The 19,049-nt window shown below is 37.9% G+C and overlaps 1 pseudogene; it reads left to right on the top strand.

The window, feature by feature from the left end:
* Nucleotides 1-3,573: 3,573 nt before the first annotated feature.
* On the top strand, nucleotides 3,574-4,304 carry LOC138175207 (ubiquitin-conjugating enzyme E2 L3 pseudogene; annotated as a pseudogene).
* Nucleotides 4,305-19,049: the final 14,745 nt, after the last annotated feature.

The raw sequence follows: 19,049 nt of genomic DNA, 5'->3' as shown, positions 1-19,049 counted from the left end.
AAAAACCCCCACCTAGCCAGATTTTACTCCCTTAGCCATACCCTGAAAACCAAACAAGAAAACACAATAAAGTGGGGCAGAAGCAGAAGGGATAGAGAGGAGAAAGGAAGCTCTTACTCAAACTTTAGCAAAAGCCAAAGTTCATCAGATTTGGGGAACAGGGACCAGTGATTTGATAGAAGTAATCTAATGATTAGCTAAAAAGTTATGTGATAATAATAAAATATTCAACTGTTAATAAAGTTAAAATATGACTCAAACATTTTTATAGCCAAGATATACGTGCCTATCACATATAGGTTACAAAGTGCAAATACATAAACTTTCTTGGATATGTGTTGTGAGAAAAAAAGTCCCTGACTTACCAACAGTGCCTCCCTGACTATATGCAGCATTGTCTGTAGAATGTAGATTTCACTTTGCAATTTCTTTTTAATTTTTAAAAGGTTAAAGAGAGGAAAAAGGGATTGCTTTGAAATATTTGTGTTCAAGGAATTAAGAGCCTTTTCTCTTCAAACAGCAGACTTTTTGTAAGGCATCTATTCTGACTAAGAAGCAAGTACTGTATTTACTATTTTTGCTAGGCCTGCTTAATAAACTTGTAATCTATGCTGTTAATATGCATCTCATATGAATGTCTGTCTTTGGAGATTTTTCTATATAATTAATTGCATAATATACTTAGTTGCTTTTCATTGTTCCATTTATACCTAGACTCTAGTGCTTTACAGGAACTAGGCAAGTTTTCATGAAAACTGACTGGTAAAGAACATCTCTGACTCATTGCTATTAAATTAACATCTGTGGGGATCAGGATTGCAGTAAAAGAGTTGTTTAGCTTGAGTTTCCATAATAGTGCCGGTGGACAAGCAAACCAAAGTATAGACGTATTTATTAGTCTAATGTTTTATTAATCTGAACTCCAAGGAAGAGCAATTTATCATCATTTAAATAGAATTTAGGTGAAATTTATCTTTGTTTAGTAACCATTGCAATCGTTAACCTTTAAAGTTTGGTTAAAGGAGACAAACTAGCAGTATACAGTTATTTCATTTTATTCCCTTAAAATAGCAAACTTGTACAAGGAGTTAGAAGCTAAGTTCTAACTGCATGAACAAAGGAATCAGAAGACTTAAATACATTTTAGGACCATCCCAATTCAGGGTGGCTGTGTCACACAAATTTATGATCTCCATAGGTTACTATCCATATCATGAGAAAGGAAGTTTCTTGACCATAAATACAAGTTGACAAGACAATGGACAAAACAGGGTCTGTGGGAATTTATGATCTCAGGATGTCTCTGTTTTCCTCCTATATGTCCTAAGAGAAAGGGGAAATCCTACTTCCAGCCTTATCTGGTCTCTGGAGTTGCTGACACAGGAAAAGATATTTTTAAGGCAAAGCAAAGCAGTCTGTTTGATTATTCAGACTTTGGCCAAAAATATGATATTTAATGATTTTCGCAATAAAGTAGTGTAAATATCATTGACATGAAGAATATTTAAAGTAGTTAAGAAAATAAGCTATGTTTAAATGCTTAAAAGTATTCATTTATGTATAACAAATTATTTTCAAATAATTTGGTAAATTATTTGGTAATTTCCCCGTTAGATTTCTTTTAAGGCAGCATGGTGTAGTAGAAAGCAAGCTGGATTTGGAATCAAGTCACATCAATAAACATTTTTAAAGTACCTATTCTACTGATGTTTTTAAGGCACTGTGCTGAGGACTGAGAAACAAGAAGAAAGGCAAAAACCAGTCCAGTTCTCTAGGAGTTCACATTCTAATAGGGGAGAAAACATATGAATATCTCTATATAAACAAATTACATACAGAAAAAGTTGGAAATTATCTCAGAGGGAAGGCCTAAGATTAAGGAGGACTGAAAAAGGCTTCTTACAGAAGGTAGAACTTTAGCTGAGACTTGAAGAAAGCCGGAGAAGTCAGGAGGCAAATATGGGGAGGGAGAGAATTCCAGGCATAAGAGACAGACATTGTGGGGCAGCCAGGTAGCACAATGAGTAAGAGCACCAGCTCCAGTGTCGGGATGACCTGGGGATCAAATCTGGGATCAGATACTCAGCACCACACCCAGAAATAACTGGCTGTGTAACCTTGACCAAGTTACTTAACCCTGATTGCTTAAAAAAAAAAAAAAGAGAGAGACAGACATTGAAATGCATGAAGTAGATGGTGGATTAAAGATTGAAACCCGGCTGAACTCTATCAACATTCCCCTCCAAGCAACTTTAAAATAACACCTCAAATTAAATTTTGGAGTTGTAGAGCCAATAACAAGTCAGAATGAATCATTTTTCTGGCCTAAGAAAACTTAGGAGGTCTGCAGGAGAAGTGTGTGACACCTGACTGGAGGCCTGTCCAGAGTGCACACATGAAGCACAGCCAGAGCAGCAGCTGTAGCTTTGAGAACTCTGAGTTCAAAGATGTTCTGAATCGAAGTTCCACAGCAGAGATGAGTGCTTGTGGTCAGTCACAATGCAGCAGGGGGCCTGGTCACAGTTCCAGGGCCAAGAGAAATGCTAATGCTCGAAGCTACTGGGGATTATGGACTCTTCCTGGATAAAAATAAGGGTACAGATCAGGAAAACAGTGACCACATTTTGCCCAGGATCTCATGACCTAAGAAACACCAAAAACTTGCAGACCCCCAGAATTAGTTCTAGAAGCACCAGCATGAAAAAGCCTGAAGCTTAGGACAGCACCTTCCCACCCCAAGGTGAACAGAGCCCAAATTTAAGCATAAAGCTAAAGTCAAGAAATAAGCTAGGAAAATAAAAAAACAACAAGGAACTTGACCAGAAAAAGCTACTACAGCTGGGGCGGCTAGGTGGTGCAGTGAATAGAGCACCGGCCCTGGAGTCAGGAGGACCTATGTTCAAATCTAGCCTCAGACACTTAACACAAAAACTAGCTGTGTGACCATGGGCAAGTCACTTAACCCCAACTGCCCTCCAAAAAAGAAAAAAAAAAGCTACTACAGTAGCAGGGAAGACCAAAACATAAACTCAGAATACAACAATTGAAAACAGACATAACCAAAGCTCAAAGGAAAATGCTAATTGGATTCCTAAAAGAGTTAAAGAAAGATATAAGAGTCATAGAGGAAAAATTGGGGAAAGAAATGAGGATGGTGCAAGAAAATTATGAAAAGAGAATTAATAGCTTTGTAAAAGAGGCACAAAAAATACTGAAGAAAATAACACCTTAAAAAAACAGAATTGGCTTAATAGTAAAAGAGGTTAAAAAAGTCACTGAAGAAAAGAACTCATTAAAAAAGTAGAACTAGTCAAATGAAAAAAAAAAGAAGTACAAAATCTCGTTGGAGAAAATAATTCCTTAAAAATTAGAATTGGGCAAGTAGAAGCCAATGACTCCATTAGACATCAAGAAACAATAAAACAAAGACAAAAGAAGAAGAAAAAAATGTGTAATATCTCTTTAGAAAAATAACAGAGCTAAAAAATAGATCAAGGAGAGATAAGTTAAGAATTATTGGACTACTAAGCAAAAACAGAGCCTAGACATCATAGCTCAAGAAATTATCAAGGACCAGACCCAAGATGGCGGCCAGCAGGAGGCTGATGAAGGAGCTGGAAGAAATCCGCAAGTGTGGGATGAAAAACTTCCGTAACATCCAGGTTGATGAAGCTAATTTATTGACTTGGCAAGGACTCATCGTTCCTGACAACCCTCCGTATGACAAAGGAGCCTTCAGAATCGAAATCAACTTCCCAGCAGAGTATCCATTCAAACCACCTAAGATCACTTTTAAAACAAAGATTTACCACCCTAACATTGATGAGAAAGGGCAGGTCTGTCTGCCAGGAATTAGTGCTGAGAACTGGAAACCAGCAACCAAAACTGACCAAGTTATCCAGTCCCTCATAGCACTGGTGAATGACCCCCAGCCTGAGCACCCCCTTCGGGCTGACCTAGCGGAGGAGTCCTCTAAGGACCGTAAAAAATTCTGTAAGAACGCTGAGGAGTTTACAAAGAAATATGGGGAAAAGCGGCCCGTGGACTAAATCTTCCGTGACTGATTCCGAGCAGGGCGAGCGGAGCCCCGGAGCAGCGCATTTCCAACACCCCGCAACCAGGACTCTTTGGGAAATTGACAGGGGCCACCTCCTGGCTTTAACTTGTGGCAGTTACTAACTTTCTACAGTTTTCTTAATCAAAAGTGGTCTAGGTAAACCTGTAAAGAAAGGATAAAAAATTTAAGATGTTCTAGTTCTGATTTCTTTGTTTTAAAAATCACTGCTTCCATCTACCTTAAAGAATGGTGTGTTCTTTTCTTGCCCAAATCTATCCCAAATCTTCAGTTTCTCTTCAGGTTTAAAACAGAAAGTTAGTGAGTGGTGCACACTCCTGATCCCTCCCTTCCCCTTTTGTAGATCTTATTTTATTGAGTTCATTTTAATCACACTCCCTACCCCCAGAACAATGCCTTGGAACCCCCCCCATTCAACCTCTTTCCTTCCCTCCCCCCCCTTTCCCATTTCTCCCCCGATCCCCGCTCCCCACCAGCCCTGAAAGCAAATGGCCTAAAATCCAGCAGCCCTATTGCCTTCCCTCCCTGTGGCTCTGTGCTTTGTGAGATCTGGGCTGTGAGTTTGTAAAATCTAAGACACCCAACTGAGGCCAAGCCCAAGGGTTTGTGATGAGGAAGGAGCCTGGCTGTTGTTAAATCTGGCTGATGTTATCAAAATGATGTCGATTAAATGGGCAAACCCCCCCCCCCAAAAAAAAAAATTATCAAGGAAAACTATCCCGATATCTTAAATCCAGAAGGTAAAATAGAAATTTAGAGAATCTACTGACCACCTCCTAAAAGGGATCCTAAACTGAAAACTCCCAGGAATAGTATAGTCAAATTCCAGAGCTCCCAGGTCAAGGAGAAAATATTGCAAGCAGTCAAAAGGGGAAAAAAAAAACAATTCAAATATCACACAGCCACAGTCAGTATCATACAAGATTTAGCAGCTTCCATGCTAAAGGTTTGTTCGGTTAGAAATATGATATTCTGGAGGGCAAAAGAGCTAGTATCCTAAGAATCATACACCCAGCAAAAGTCAGTATAATTCTTCAGAGGAACAAATGCATATTTTATGAAGTAGAGGAACTTCAAGCATTCCTGATGAAAAGAACAAAGCTGAACAGAAAATTTGACTTTCAAATATAAGACTCAAGAGAAGCATAAAAAAGTAAACATGAAAGAGAAGTCACAAAGGACTCAATAAGAATAAACTGTTTACCATTCCTAAATGGGAAGATGATTCATGTAACTCCCAAGAATTTCATCTATAGGAGGCATGGGAGTGAGTAGATTATGTTGGACTGATCTCCAAAAGAAATGAAGAGTGAGAAAGAGGGATACACTGGGAGAAGAGAAAAGGGAGAGATAGAATGGGGAAATTTTTCTCACATAAAACAGGTGTGTAAGAAATAGCTTTTACATAGGAGTAGGAAAATGGGGTGGTGGTGGTAGCTTGAGCCTCATTCTCATTGGAATTGGTTCAAAGAGGGAAGAATACACACACACACACACACACACACACACTCAGCTGTGAATAGAAACCTGTTTTATCCAGTAAAGAAATAGGAGAGGAGGGGATAAGATAAGAAAAGGAGGGCAGATTAAGGGAGACTGTGGTTAGAAGCAAAATAGACTTTTTGAGGAAGGACTGCATAAAAAGAGAGTGAGAAGAACAGAAGAAAATGGGATAAAGGGAAATTACATAGTAATCATAATTGTGAATGTGAATGGAGTGAACTTGTCTGTAACATAGAAGCAGATAGCAGAATGGATTAGAAACTAGAATCCAATAATATGTTGCTTATAATAAACATACTTGAAACAGAAAAACACAGTTTAAAATAAAAAGGCTGGAGCAGAATCTTATATGCTTCAGTGGAAGCAAAAAACGCAGGGGTAGCAATCACAATCTCAGACAAAGCAGAAGAAAAAAACAAAACCTAAGTAAAAGAGACAATCAGGGAAACTACCTTTTGATAAGAGGTACCATAGACAATGAAGTAATATAAAAATATTTTACAGAAAATTTCTCGGAGAAAGTCCTTATTTCTCAAATATATAGAGAATTGAGCCAAATTTATAAAAAAATAAGAGTCATTACCTAATTGATAAATGGTCAAAGGATATGAACAGGCAGTTTTCAGAAGAAGAAATCAAAGCTTTCTATAGTCATATGATAAAATGTTCTAAGTCACTATTGATTTAAAAAATGCAAATTAAAACAACTCTGAGGTACCACCTCACACCTATCAGAAATGACAAATGCTGAAAGGGATGAGAGAAAATAGGTAAATGAATGAATTGTTGTTGGAGAAGTGAACTGGTCTAACCATTCTGGAGAACAGTTTGGAACTATGCCAAAGGGGCTATAAAATACCCTTTGACCCAGCAATATCACTACTAGGTCTGTTTCCAAAAGAGATCAAAGGAAAAAGGGAAAGGACCCAGATGTACAAAAATATTAACGTCAGCTCTTTTTGTGACAGAAAAGAGTTAGAAATCAAAGGAATGCTCATCAATTAGAGAATGGCTGAACAAGATTTGGCATGTTGATGTGATAGAGTACTATTGTGATATAAGAAATGATGAGGGGTGTAATTTCAGAAAAACATGGCAAGACCCTATATGAAATGAGGCAGAGTAAAGTGAGAAGAACCAGGAGATCATGTGCACAGTAAGAACAGTGTTTTAATGATGATCACCTATGAAAGACTTGGCTACTCTGATCAATACAATGATCTAAGACAATTCCAAAGGACTCATGCTGAAAAAATGCTATCTACCTCCAGAGAGAGAACTAGTGAACTCTAAGTGCAATTCTTTATTATTATTATTATTTTTGCAATACAGCTAATATGGAAATGTTTTGCATGAATTCATATACATAATTAATATCATACTGCTTGCCTTCTCAGCATGTAGGAGTGTGAGGGATGGAGAGAATTTAGTACTCAAAGTTTAAAAAGAAAAGAATGTTAAAAATAAATAAAGTTTTAAGTATATGGAGTCCAGAGATGGAGTGTCAGGCTAGATCACAGAGAAAGTGGTGGAAATTCAGGTGTAAAAAGAATGGAAAAATAGAAAGGGGTCAAGTTATGAAGGGTTTTAAAAGCCCAACAGAGGATTTTATATTTGATATTGGAGGTTATAGGAGACCACTGGAGTTGACTGACTAACGAGGTGACACAGAGTCAGACTGTAATTTAGGAAAATCAATTTGACAGCTGAGTGGAGGATGAAGTAGAGGAGAGGCTTGAGGTAGGGAGACCAAAGTGGAGAGCTATTGGGAGATACACTTATAAATTGTAACCTGGATAAAGATCCAGCAAAAGAGACTGAGGAGAGGTCAGATAGGTCGGGGGAGAACCAGAAGAGAGCAGTGTCATGAAGCCTACAGAGAAAAGAGTATTAAGGAGAAGAAAGTGATGGACAATGTCTAAAACTGAAGAGTCAGGACAGATGTGCCTCTGACACTAGCTTTGTGACCATGGACCCATCACTTACCTCTAACCTTCCCTTTCTTAGAAAGTAGGATACCTATAGAGACTATCTCACAGAACTGTTTTAAGGATCCAGTGAGACAATATAAAGCATTTGGAAAACTTAAAGTGTTGTATAAATGTCAGTTATTTTTAAGCCTATTTGATTTATGAGAGATGCAGAAGAGAAAAAAAGATAGAGAGAAGAGAGAAGGTGAGGTAGAGGGAGAGGTGCTCGGAATAAAGGTCGATCTTATTCTACTGTGAGAACTAGGGCCTCTGTTGTCAGTTAAGCTTCCCTGCCATCCGGCCTCCCATGTGTGCCCTCCCCCAACATGAGAGGGTACTCAGCTCCTTGTGCCTCTTTTGGGGTAGTCACTTTAGCTTTGGCCCCCTGTGAGTAGTATCACAAGAGAAATCTTCTGAGTGTAGGAGTATGTGTGAATTATATAATTCAGCCCCCATTCTCCTTTGGGAGCATTCCTCCTCTTCACTCAGATATGTGCTGATAAATGTTTAAAAACCAGCTCTGTGAAAAAATGTATGCAGGATATACTTTGAAATTTAACGTGCATTATTAACATTTTCTCCAATGCTTTCTTAAATCTAAACAATCAACAAAATAATAAATTAAGCCTTAATTTGCCTCTTTCCTAGGTGTTAACATCCACAATGAAATTTTAACAACCAGTTCTCACTAACTGGTTAGAGCTATCTCCAGAACAGCTAATTCATTATAGCACAGCCTGCTGCATTTCATTTAGGGTTAGTTACCAAGGCATATTTGTATATAGTTCTTTATTCAGGCTATAATTAATGAATATAAGTAAGTTAACATCAATCCATCCAAATTACACATTTTCCAGTCCCTGTTCTTCCTCAGACTCTGCATCAACTCTCAGAGGACGGCTGACCAAAAGCCCCAAAGTCCAGTTCTTCCTCACTGCTCATGGGAGGGAGGTGTCAAGGGTTAGTCCAGAAGTTGTTGGGTTTTTTTTTTTTAACATGCTAAACCTGTGGTATTAGATCAGCTTTCTGTTAATTCTATGTAGCAACCCTGGTCTCTCCCAAAAGAAGCACTAAAACTTTGACCTTTGATGATTCCAGGTAATCATAGTTTCTACTTGGCTTGGCTGGAATCAAGTTTGTCTGCTGCACCATTATCCTGGTCCCACCCATGTTCATGCTTGGGAACTGAAACCCTATTGAGCTATGGTTTGCTTCTGCAAATGCCTAAGGAATATTGTCTGACAGTCCTAAATCTGAAGTCCACAATAGCAAGAGAGCTGCTGTAGGTGGGGCACTTTGAGTTCTCCCCTCTTTCACCTTCAGATGTCTAGGTTGTCTTGCCTCTGACATCACAACCTTTCTATCTGCTGTCCCTTCAAGTGTAATAAATATTAGGATTTAAACCATGCAGATGAAACTATGACAATGTTACTATGCTAGTAGGAGCCAAAAATACCCTCTCATTAAAGTAATTAAAGTTCATTTCTTTACAAATTGTTCAATAATCCAAACTTTTAAATAACTCAGATTTCTTCAAATTACTCGAAATTGACTTATTCATGAATAGAAAAATAATTAATTACTAAAAGATAAAGATGAACAACATAGAAAAAAATGAACAATTTTGATTATATAAAATTAAAAAGTTTTTATACAAAACTAATGCAGGTAAAATTAGAAGGGAAACAAGTAATTAGGGCAAGTCTCATTTCTAAGATGATAAGGAACTGATTCAAATTTATAAGACTGAGAATCATTCCCCAATAAATGGTCAAAGGATATGAACAGTTTTCAAAGGAAGGAATCTAAGCTATCGACAATCATTTGAAAAAAATATCCAAATCACCAATTAGAGAAATGAAAATTAAAGAAACTGAAGTTTTACATCACGCTCATCAGATTGACAAGATGACCAAGGAGGAAAATAATAAATGTTGGTGGAGCTACAGGAAAATAGGTACACTAGTACATTGTTTTTGGTTCTGTGAATTGGTCTAGAGTCTAGACTAGAGTGAAGACAATGTGGAAAGCAATTTGGGACTGTGCCCCACCAAAACTAACCAAACAATTTAATCTAATGATATCACTGCCAAGCCTATACTCCAAAGAGATCAAAGGAAAAGGAAAAGGGCCTACTTGTACAATAATATTGAGAGTGGCTCTTTTCATAGTAGTTAAAAACTGGAAACTAAGGAGGAATAGACAAATTATAGCATTTGAAAATAATGGAGTATTATTGTGCTAAAAGTAATGATGAAGTGGATGCTTTCATTCCATTTCATCCATGGATAAAACACAGAATGAGATATACATTTTTGGACAGAGTCAATGTAGAAATTTGTTTTGCTTTATATTTGTTATGACAGTTTTCTTTTTCTGGGAGGTGGGATAGGTGGACTGGTAAAGAGAGATTATAAATATTTGCATAAATCAATCAATCAACATTTATTAAGTGCCTACTATGTGCCAGGCACTATGCACAGTGCTAGGGATACAAAAAGAGGCAAAGAATCGTTCTGCCCTCATGGAGCTTGCAATCTAAAGAGGAAGATGATTACAAACAAACAAACATACACAAAGCAAGCTATATACAAGATAAATAGAAGATAATTAACAGAGGGAAGGCACTAGAATTAAGAGGGATTAAGGAAGACAACCTGTAGAAGGTGGGATTTTGGAAGAGACTTTAAGAGGCCTTTTAAGAAAGTCATGGGGGTATGTAGTTGTAACAAAGGAGGGGAAGCATTCCAGGCATGGGAGGACAGCCAGAGAAAATGCCCAAAGCCAAGAGATGGAGTGTCTTGCTCCTGGAATAGCCAGGAGGCCAGCATCACTGGATCAAGGAGCTCATGTGAGGGTGTAAGATATAAGAAGACTGAAAAAGTAGGAGGGGACTACATTATGAAGGGCTGAATACCAACTAGAGGGAATATATTAAGTAGAGGGGTGTTATGATTAGACCTGTGCTTCAAGAAAAATCATTTTAGTGGCCGAATAGAAGATGGATTGGAATGGGGAGACATTTGAAACAGGCAACCCTACTAGCAGGCATATTTGCATATAGTTCTTTATTTAGACTATTATTAACGAATATAAGTAGATTAATATTAGCAATACTAGTAAATATTAATATTAGTTAATATTTGATGATGAAGGTCTGCACTAGAGTAGTGACAGTGTCAGAGGAGAGAAGGAGGCATATTCTAGAGATGTTGCAAAGGTGAAATCAATAGGCCTTGGCAGCAGATTGGATATGGGGATGAGAGATAGTGATGTATCCAGGATAACTCCTCGCTTATGAGCCTGTAAGACTGGGCAGAAGGGGTTGTCCTCTACAATAACAGAGAAGGTAGGAAGGGGAGAGGATTTAGGGGGAAAGATTAAGTTCCATTTTGGATATACTGAGTGTGACTTAATGAAGTTTTATTGTGCTTTTAATTTCCTAGTATGAACATTTACTCTTATTTTCTTCAATGATACAAACTCTCTAATCCTAGTCTCCAATTTTTAAAAAATTTTCTAATTCTAAATACTTAGACTTTTCTCTTGGATCCTGCCTGGAGATAGGGATGAAGTAGAAATTCTTCCGGAGATCATCTTGGGTTCTCCCCGCAACCATTCCTGGAGACTCCAAACTCGGATTCATGGCCATTGACCAGTGAATACAGTCTGAGTTGGGAAAGGTAAATGTGACTCTTAGAGGTAGCACAGTATATTGAAAAGAAACTATGGTGTGAAGTAAAAAACCTGACTTCAAATCTTGGTGATCTTGGACAATCCTTTATCCTGAGTTTCAGTCTCCTGATCTTTAAATTGAAGAAACCGAACTGGGTGATCCCAAAGGTCCCTTCAGAATTCTAAATTCTCTGTTCTGCTTCTTCTTAATTTACTATTCTAAGTTGATTATAATGATTCAGTCTGAAGCAAACTGTCCTCTGACTCACAGTATGCACATAAAACATGCAGGACTGAGTCCAAATCAGGAAGCAGAACCAGTTAGACCTTCACTTCATTGGAATCATAAATGTTTCTAGCTTAGATCAACAGCTATGAAGAATTTACAGGCATATAATGTTCTCTAAAGTTAAAGAGTGCTAGAAAACTCAGCAGAATTAATTTATTGTGTGGGGGGGTTTGGAAGGAAGTAGGTTGAATTAAATAGGGTAAACATCTCAGTGTATGGTCTGCCTTCAAGAACAGTGGGAAGGCTCAATTGGTATGAATTTGAGGCTTACCCTGCTTAAAGCAATGAGAAATATAAAATATATAACTTCTATGTTTCACCACTTATGGTTTAAAAGCTTAGTTCTAAAATCATTTAAGAGGTATAATGAAGCCTCACTTTATTTTTATACCTTCTTTGCTTTTGAGCATACCTCCCTACCTGAGAATTACAATAAGGATAGTTTGTACCTTTGGAGTTGCACTACTCATGTTTGGACTTGGGTGGAGTTAGAGGTAGATGCAGGGAAGTTGTTACAATTCTCCATAACATAAGATAATATTTTATTCTAGGCCACGACTGTCTCAAGATGGTTTGTCAGGATTGGAACAAAGTGAAATACATGTAGACCATCCAATACTTGACCAAAAAAAAGTTACTTAACAATAACATGGAAATAATAACCAGTCAAGACACATCACTGGTTCAGTCAGACTTAGCCATATCCACCTCCACCTAGAATTTAATCTGGTCAGAAGGGTGTGTTGAGATACCTACCTAGAAATGAAACATCTAGCAAGTGTGAGGAGGACTGACTTCTCAAGGGCTGGCCTTTTTATACCCTAAACGAGTAGGCAGTAATGTCAATGGTTGGAGCCATAGTCCCCTGAATCAAAAATCAGAGACTTCTTTCCTGCATATTAGGATAAAGCTAGAACAGCTTTTGTAGCAAAGTATGGAATTTGTGACTGGAAGTAATGGATTGTGTTCCTGGCTGTACCACTTCTTAGTTTGAACAGATCACTTAAAATCTCTAAGCCTCTTTTTTCTCTTCCATAAAATATATTTAATAATTTTTATCATGCCTTCTTCCTCTACCTCCTAGCATTGTTGTGACAATCAAATAAGGTAATATGAGAATAGGGATTGAAAACTGTCAAAAAGATATTCAAATGTAAGGAAGATGTTGATATCTTACATGAACACTGCCTCCCACCATCTTTCTCATTTTTCTCCTTTGAGGCTTGCCAAACTAGATGTATGAGGGACATTTGGGTAATCTCTTTGGTCTGATTTGGCCAACTATGACTCATAGTAACAACATTCTCTATGGACATCAGTACTCAATTAAGAGTTTTAAACGACACTTAGGGGATAGTAAAGTTCTGATTATACTTCTATTTCATATTGCTCTTGTAGTTCTAGAACTTATTCTTCAAGGTTCAGTGGAACATTAATTTTGGGGGGTACAGGCCTAGAAACCAGCAGTGTTAATATGTCATAATTGTTTTAGCGTGTTGGTTAAGCCTTATAATTATCATAAAACAGGAGTGATTTTTTTAAACCATTCTGAGCAGCAATATGAAGTAAGTTTAAGAACTTCATAAGACAACACATATCTCACGAATTGGTAACGATATTCTTTCTGCTATCTATGGAGCTACCATTTCCCAACATGTCTTGTACCCAGACTTTTCTTCCTTTGGTTTCTTTAGTACATGAATGTTATTTTTTATCAGAAAGTATACTTTAAATAACAATGACATGGAATTTTTTCAGGTTGTCAACACTTTCCTAACATTTCACCAAAAAAAGTAATGATGCTTTCATTTCAGATTTTTGCTTTATTAAATCAAATTCTTGCACAGTAGGTAGCACAAGATTTTTTTGGAGTAACTTAGCAAGCTCACCTATGTGATTTCACAATTAAGGTGTTTAAGTAGAGTAGGGATTCTGGAAAAAATTATTTATCTAGAAAAATCTAGGTGCAACAATTTCCAGACCGGAGAAGATCATGGTAATCTGTTTTGTCTGTTTGGATTTTGAGTCAGAGGACCTGGCTTCACATTCCAGCTCTGTCACTTGCCAGCTGTTGAGCCTGAGCATTTCATTATTTGGAGATAATGGTCTAGGTGGCTTCTAAGGTCCCTTCCAGATCAAAGTCTCTGATCCTCTGAACTTTTATTCCAATGTTTTCTTACAGTTAATCATCTGTACATTATTACTGTGCTGGTTCAGTTGGTTTAGTTGTGTCCAGCTCTTTGTGATCCTATTTGGCATTTTCTTGCCAAAGATACTAGATTGGTTTGCCATCTCCTTCTCCAGCTCATTTTACAGATGAGAAAACTGAGGCAAACTGGGTTAAGTGACTTGCCCAGGGTCACACAGCATGGTAAGTGTTTAAGGTTGGATTTGAATTTAGGTCTTCTTGACCGCAGACCAGGTACTCTATCCACTGCATCACCTAGCTGCCCATAATGTACACATTAGCAGTTGTGAATAGTGCTGTACTTGGACTAAGGAAGACCTGGGTTCAAATCCTACCTCAGATTCTAGCTGTGATACAATGGGAGAATAACTTAACCTCTCTGAACTTCTTTTTTCCTCATTTATTCCTGTATTACAGGACTACTGTGAGGCTCAAATTAGATAGTATCTAGAAAGCACACTACTCCTTCCCATTCCTGCTACATTGCCATGGAAACCTAGTCTGTAGAAAGTGACAATTTTAGTAAATGGTTTTTATTGGGAGATCCCAAATGTTCATGATGTTGAATTTGAATAGAAGGAGTCCTTAAAGGAGAAAATGCTGCATGAAATGTGAAATAAGGAAGAAGTTGCAGTAAGTCCCCTGAGAGGATAGGAGTCAGACCAGGCCAAGACTGTATCTTGGACTATATGAGCAGGGTATTGAATAAATGTCAGATTGCCTTCACCGACAGGCCTGAGGGGAGTTCTGGCAGCCTAAGGTACAACTGGAGAGAAGTAGAGTTGTATAGAACATGAACAGATACTCTCTACTTGTTTCTATTTGAACATGTGGGAGATTTGGGGGGCTGCTGAGCTGGAAGAGCTGATGAGACAGTTGATGTACAAAAAGGGACTCTTCACCTCTCTCTTCTTAATCTGATTTTAAAGTCCAAGGTCTTGTCCCAGAATTCAGGTGGGGAAAACAACAACTGCCATCTCCCATTTCGTCACCATGTAGCCATAAGCACATAGCTGTTTTTGTCTCTTTTATGTTTGTTTCACAATCTTAGGTGAACAAATGTTCCATAGCAAATATGTCTGGGACTGGTAACAATGTACTGAGCTCTAAAGATTCAAAGGAAGACTAGTGTAGTAGTGTCCCTAGAACAGTAGCTGATAGCACGGAAAATTTCTGCACTGGAGAGGATGGCCACTAGCAAGAGTATTGGCCTATGTTACCAGCAGATAAATATCAAGAGAGACTGGACAGGGCAGTGCCAAGGTAAAATACGAAATTTGTGCTTAAAAGTCTTGCAAAACTGTTTAATCTTGAGGCTTAAATACTAGACTCATAGCAATCATAATTATAAATGACTGAATCCTGTTAATTCTGTTAATGTACATTATAATTCTTTATGTTTAGCATTTCTTTTTTGGAAGTAGGAATAAATCACCTTTCCTATATCTAACTGATGTTATACCCTGAGCATTTTTGTTATTTCCCTCCTTTTGAGGAATCCTAGATTTATGAGCCAAAACTTCTTCTATAATTAGTACCATCCCCTAGGTCTGTTAACATTCCAAGAAGTATGAGAAAAGGAAGCCTTCTCCCCTCTCACTAAAGGCAGACTTTCCAGAACTGAACACAGTTCAAGTGAATGGTTAAGTATTAGATGGGGAGGCCCCAGTCTCTGTGACCTCAGAAAAGTTTTCATCTCATGTTAAATCTGACAAAATCATGTGCTATTGGAGGCAAATCATGGAGAGGGTGGATGAACAATACACACACAGAATAGGAAATGTGAGACTGGATGTTGTGAGGAAAATTAGGGCTTGATATGTAGGTTTTAGAATCATTGGCACAGAGGTGATAATTGAAAACATTGGAGCTGATAAGAACACCAAAAAAACTAATACTCAGGGAGAAAAAAATAGGATCCCTGACAAACGACTGGGGACATACAATGTTAATAGGCACCATCTTCATGAAGATCCCACAAGGGAGACTGAGAAGAAGCAGTAAGTAGAAGGAGAAGCAAGAGAGAGCAGTGGCACAGAAACCTAGAGAGAAGAGAATATTAAGGAGAGGAGGGTGAATGACAGTGTCAAAAGCTGCAGAGAGGTTGAGAAAGATGAGGATCGAGAAGAGATCATTAGATTTTCCAATTAAGTGATCACTGGAAACTTTGGAGAGAATGGTTTCTGCTGAATAATTGGGTTAGATTTTCTAGATCTAGATCTAGATTTTGTTAGAGAATTAAAAAGAGAGTAAAGGAAGTGGAAGAAAGATTGTCAATAGCTTTCTCAAAGAATTTAGGCATGAAAGGGAGAAGAGATATTAGCTAGCAGGAATGGACAGATCAAGTAAAGGTTTTTTTTATCATAGAGAATTAAGCATATTTGTGGGCATCAGAGAAATAGCCAATAGGTCAAGAAATTGGAAATTATTGAGAATGGGCCGTCTCTTCATGTGAAACAGGGGTGAAGGAGGAGATAGTAGCAAAAGGCATCTGAATTATGTGAGATGTGAAGGAGAGAAGAAGCTCTCAGTGAATGGTTTTAATTTCTTCAGTAAAATATGAGACAAAGTTCTCAGCTGAAAAAATGAAGGGTGAGGGAATCATGGGAGTTTTGAGGAGGGATGAAAAGATTTAGGGAAGCAGAGGTAGTGAGTGGAATAATGAATTGATGAGGCACTTTAGTAAGTGCCCAGGTGGGAAAATATAACATAAATTTGTAGTGAACCTTGTCAGCATGGTTTTGTGATTTTTCTCCAGCTTTGATTAGCAGCATGTGAATATGAGCAAAGGCAGTATATGGTGAGTGATCCACAGCTGAGGGTTGTCAGGGCAAGGTCAGTGATAGGATAAGGAGAGAGGGAGTCCAAAGGATAATAGAGAGCTGATTCACAAAGGGACAAAAATGGAGAAAGGAGAGTGTATCCAATGCAGGGTGATGATTGAAGAAAGATCTGAAGAATGGAGGGATTGGAGGTCACAGTGAAAACAAAGTATAGTTTTAGGGATTGTAAGTAGAGGGAAAGCTAGAATGCAAAAAGTTTATGATCAGATCAAGGAAGTAAGATTAGGTAGATCCTAGAGAGTAATGTTCACCAGTAATAAACTGCATTTGTATAAAGCCAAGCATGAGCAGTTTTCCAGAGGATGGCCACTGTGAACAGCTTCAAGGTTCTGATTACACAGTATATTGAACTCTCTATTTACTTCAACAGAAAATTAAAGCAAAATATTAACAGAAATCAAAGTACAGCATTCACAATGTTATAACTTAACAACTTATCACTAAAGTAGCCACATAGTTTTCACCAAAGTGGTCACATAGTTTTAAGCAAAAGATGACATTCATTTAGTAACAAAATCATTTAATAAGTCCTTAATTCAATAATCCTTAAGGAGGCAAGCCTCCTTAGTTGATACAAAGTACAAAAGTCAAAATTCTCCACCCCTAGGTCACATTGTCTTAATCTCTTCAATCACAAAGTCCTCTTTCTTCTTAATTGGAGAAGAATTAACTCAATCATATATAAAGGTCAGAGTTCTCCAGCCCTTGGCCACAGTAAGTCACTATTTTCTCAGTCTGCATGAAATACCCAAGGAGAGGTCTTTTCATCTTGACTCAAGGCAGGCTCTAAACTTCCATGGTTCCTCTTCCATGGTCCCAGCTGCTGCCCTAATCTATCCAACTGCCACTTGGGTTCAAAGGCAGACAGCTCTCAGTTCTTTGTCCAGCTTTTTGTGCAGTTCCTATTCAATATTTAAGCTCACAGTGTCTGGTCGACTTCAAGTCCTTCACAGTTTCTGTTCCTGGGAAGACAGAGCTTAACAAAGCCACAATAACATGCGAACACATTGCCAGCTTCCTCATCAATTCACTTTCTGCCTGAGAAATCAACATAGACCCAACAATGTCTGAGACAAAGTAACATCAAAATAGATAAAGTACTGGTGCCACAGTCATGCTTCCTCCCAGTTCTCCTTTCTTCTCATTTCTCAGTTCTTGTTCCTGGCAGTTCCAGCTGACCCTCGGAAGTTCTCAGCAGCTCTCAGAAGAAGTTCTGCCATGACAAGTTCTGTTCTAAAAATCTTCTCTCTTCTCATTTCTCAGTTATTCTCAGTTCTCAGTTGTCTTCTCAATTCTTATCTCCTTGGCCTCTACACGCTTGCTCCCAGAAGTTCTGGCTCTCTAGCTTAGGCTTTTCTTTATATAAGATATTAGCTCCTCCCTGTTCCAGCTCCTTTCTGTTATATCAGCAAGTCCATCCCACTGTGGGATTCACAAGTTCTGGGTTTTAGTACTTGACACAATCATGAACTTGGAACAAGGTGCTAAGTACCTGTTTGACTACAAATACAAGGGGCAGGGAAGATCTTCAAATTCCCATTCCCATTTCAATTTGTCAACAGAAAAATTAGTGACAGACTTGCTACTTCTCTAATAAACTGTAATTTTTGATTGTCAAGTGGGCTGTCCTTAAAAAGTTCAAAATCTTTATGTATGGAGCAAAATTCCAAGTGTGGAATGACAACCATCAACTAAATGACATGTTTTGACCAATGCCAAGTTAGGTGTTACTCACCAGACATAGTAATAACAGTAGCCAACTTTAAATTCAGCACTGTACTATTGAACTATAATTCAACAACTATGCCTTAAACTGAGTAGAATATTAGCTGAGGCAGGGAGAGGATTAAACTCAAAGGCAGTACTTTTTCTTCCTAGAACTTCAGTAGGGATTCTGAGAATACAGGGATAATTTATAGAACCTTAAAATGCTGATAGCCATCCTGGGCCTTCAACAAGTTGAGATTTAAGAATGAAATCTTAGAGCTGTGATGAAGAAAATAATCAGTCCATACTGTCAACCAGCCCAGGTATAGGGGGCAGGCAGGACACAAAGAACTAGATCCATTTGATCTGTCACAAAATTAATTTATATATAGGTAAAACTGGAAAAGTAGCTATATATGTAGCCAGATGGCAATATTACTGTTTACCCACATAATGTTTCCCTTGCATGGACTTTCATATGTTTGTCAAGGCATATAGCAATTTTTTTCTGGCAGTCTACACATATATATGTACATATGTGTATATATGTACATATGTGTATATATGTACATATGTGTATATATATACACATATATATGTATATATTGCTTTTTGGAGGGCAGTTGGGGTTAAGTGACTTGCCCATGGTCACATGGCTCATTTTATGTTAAGTGTCTGAGGCCAGATTTGAACTCAGGTCCTCCTTACTCCAGGGCCAGTGCTCTATTCATTGGTCCACTTAGCCACCCTTATAGTTTGTTTTTTAAAATTACATGTAAAAACAATTTGTAACTGTCTT

The sequence above is a fragment of the Petaurus breviceps genome, unplaced genomic scaffold (genome assembly GCF_028583685.1).
Source record: "Petaurus breviceps papuanus isolate PSGF00001 unplaced genomic scaffold, PetGlider_PUasm1.0 138, whole genome shotgun sequence".
In the NCBI taxonomy this organism is placed as follows: Eukaryota; Metazoa; Chordata; class Mammalia; order Diprotodontia; family Petauridae; genus Petaurus; species Petaurus breviceps.
The sequence above is the reverse complement of the archived record's forward strand: the minus strand, read 5'-3'. Positions and strand labels throughout refer to the sequence as shown.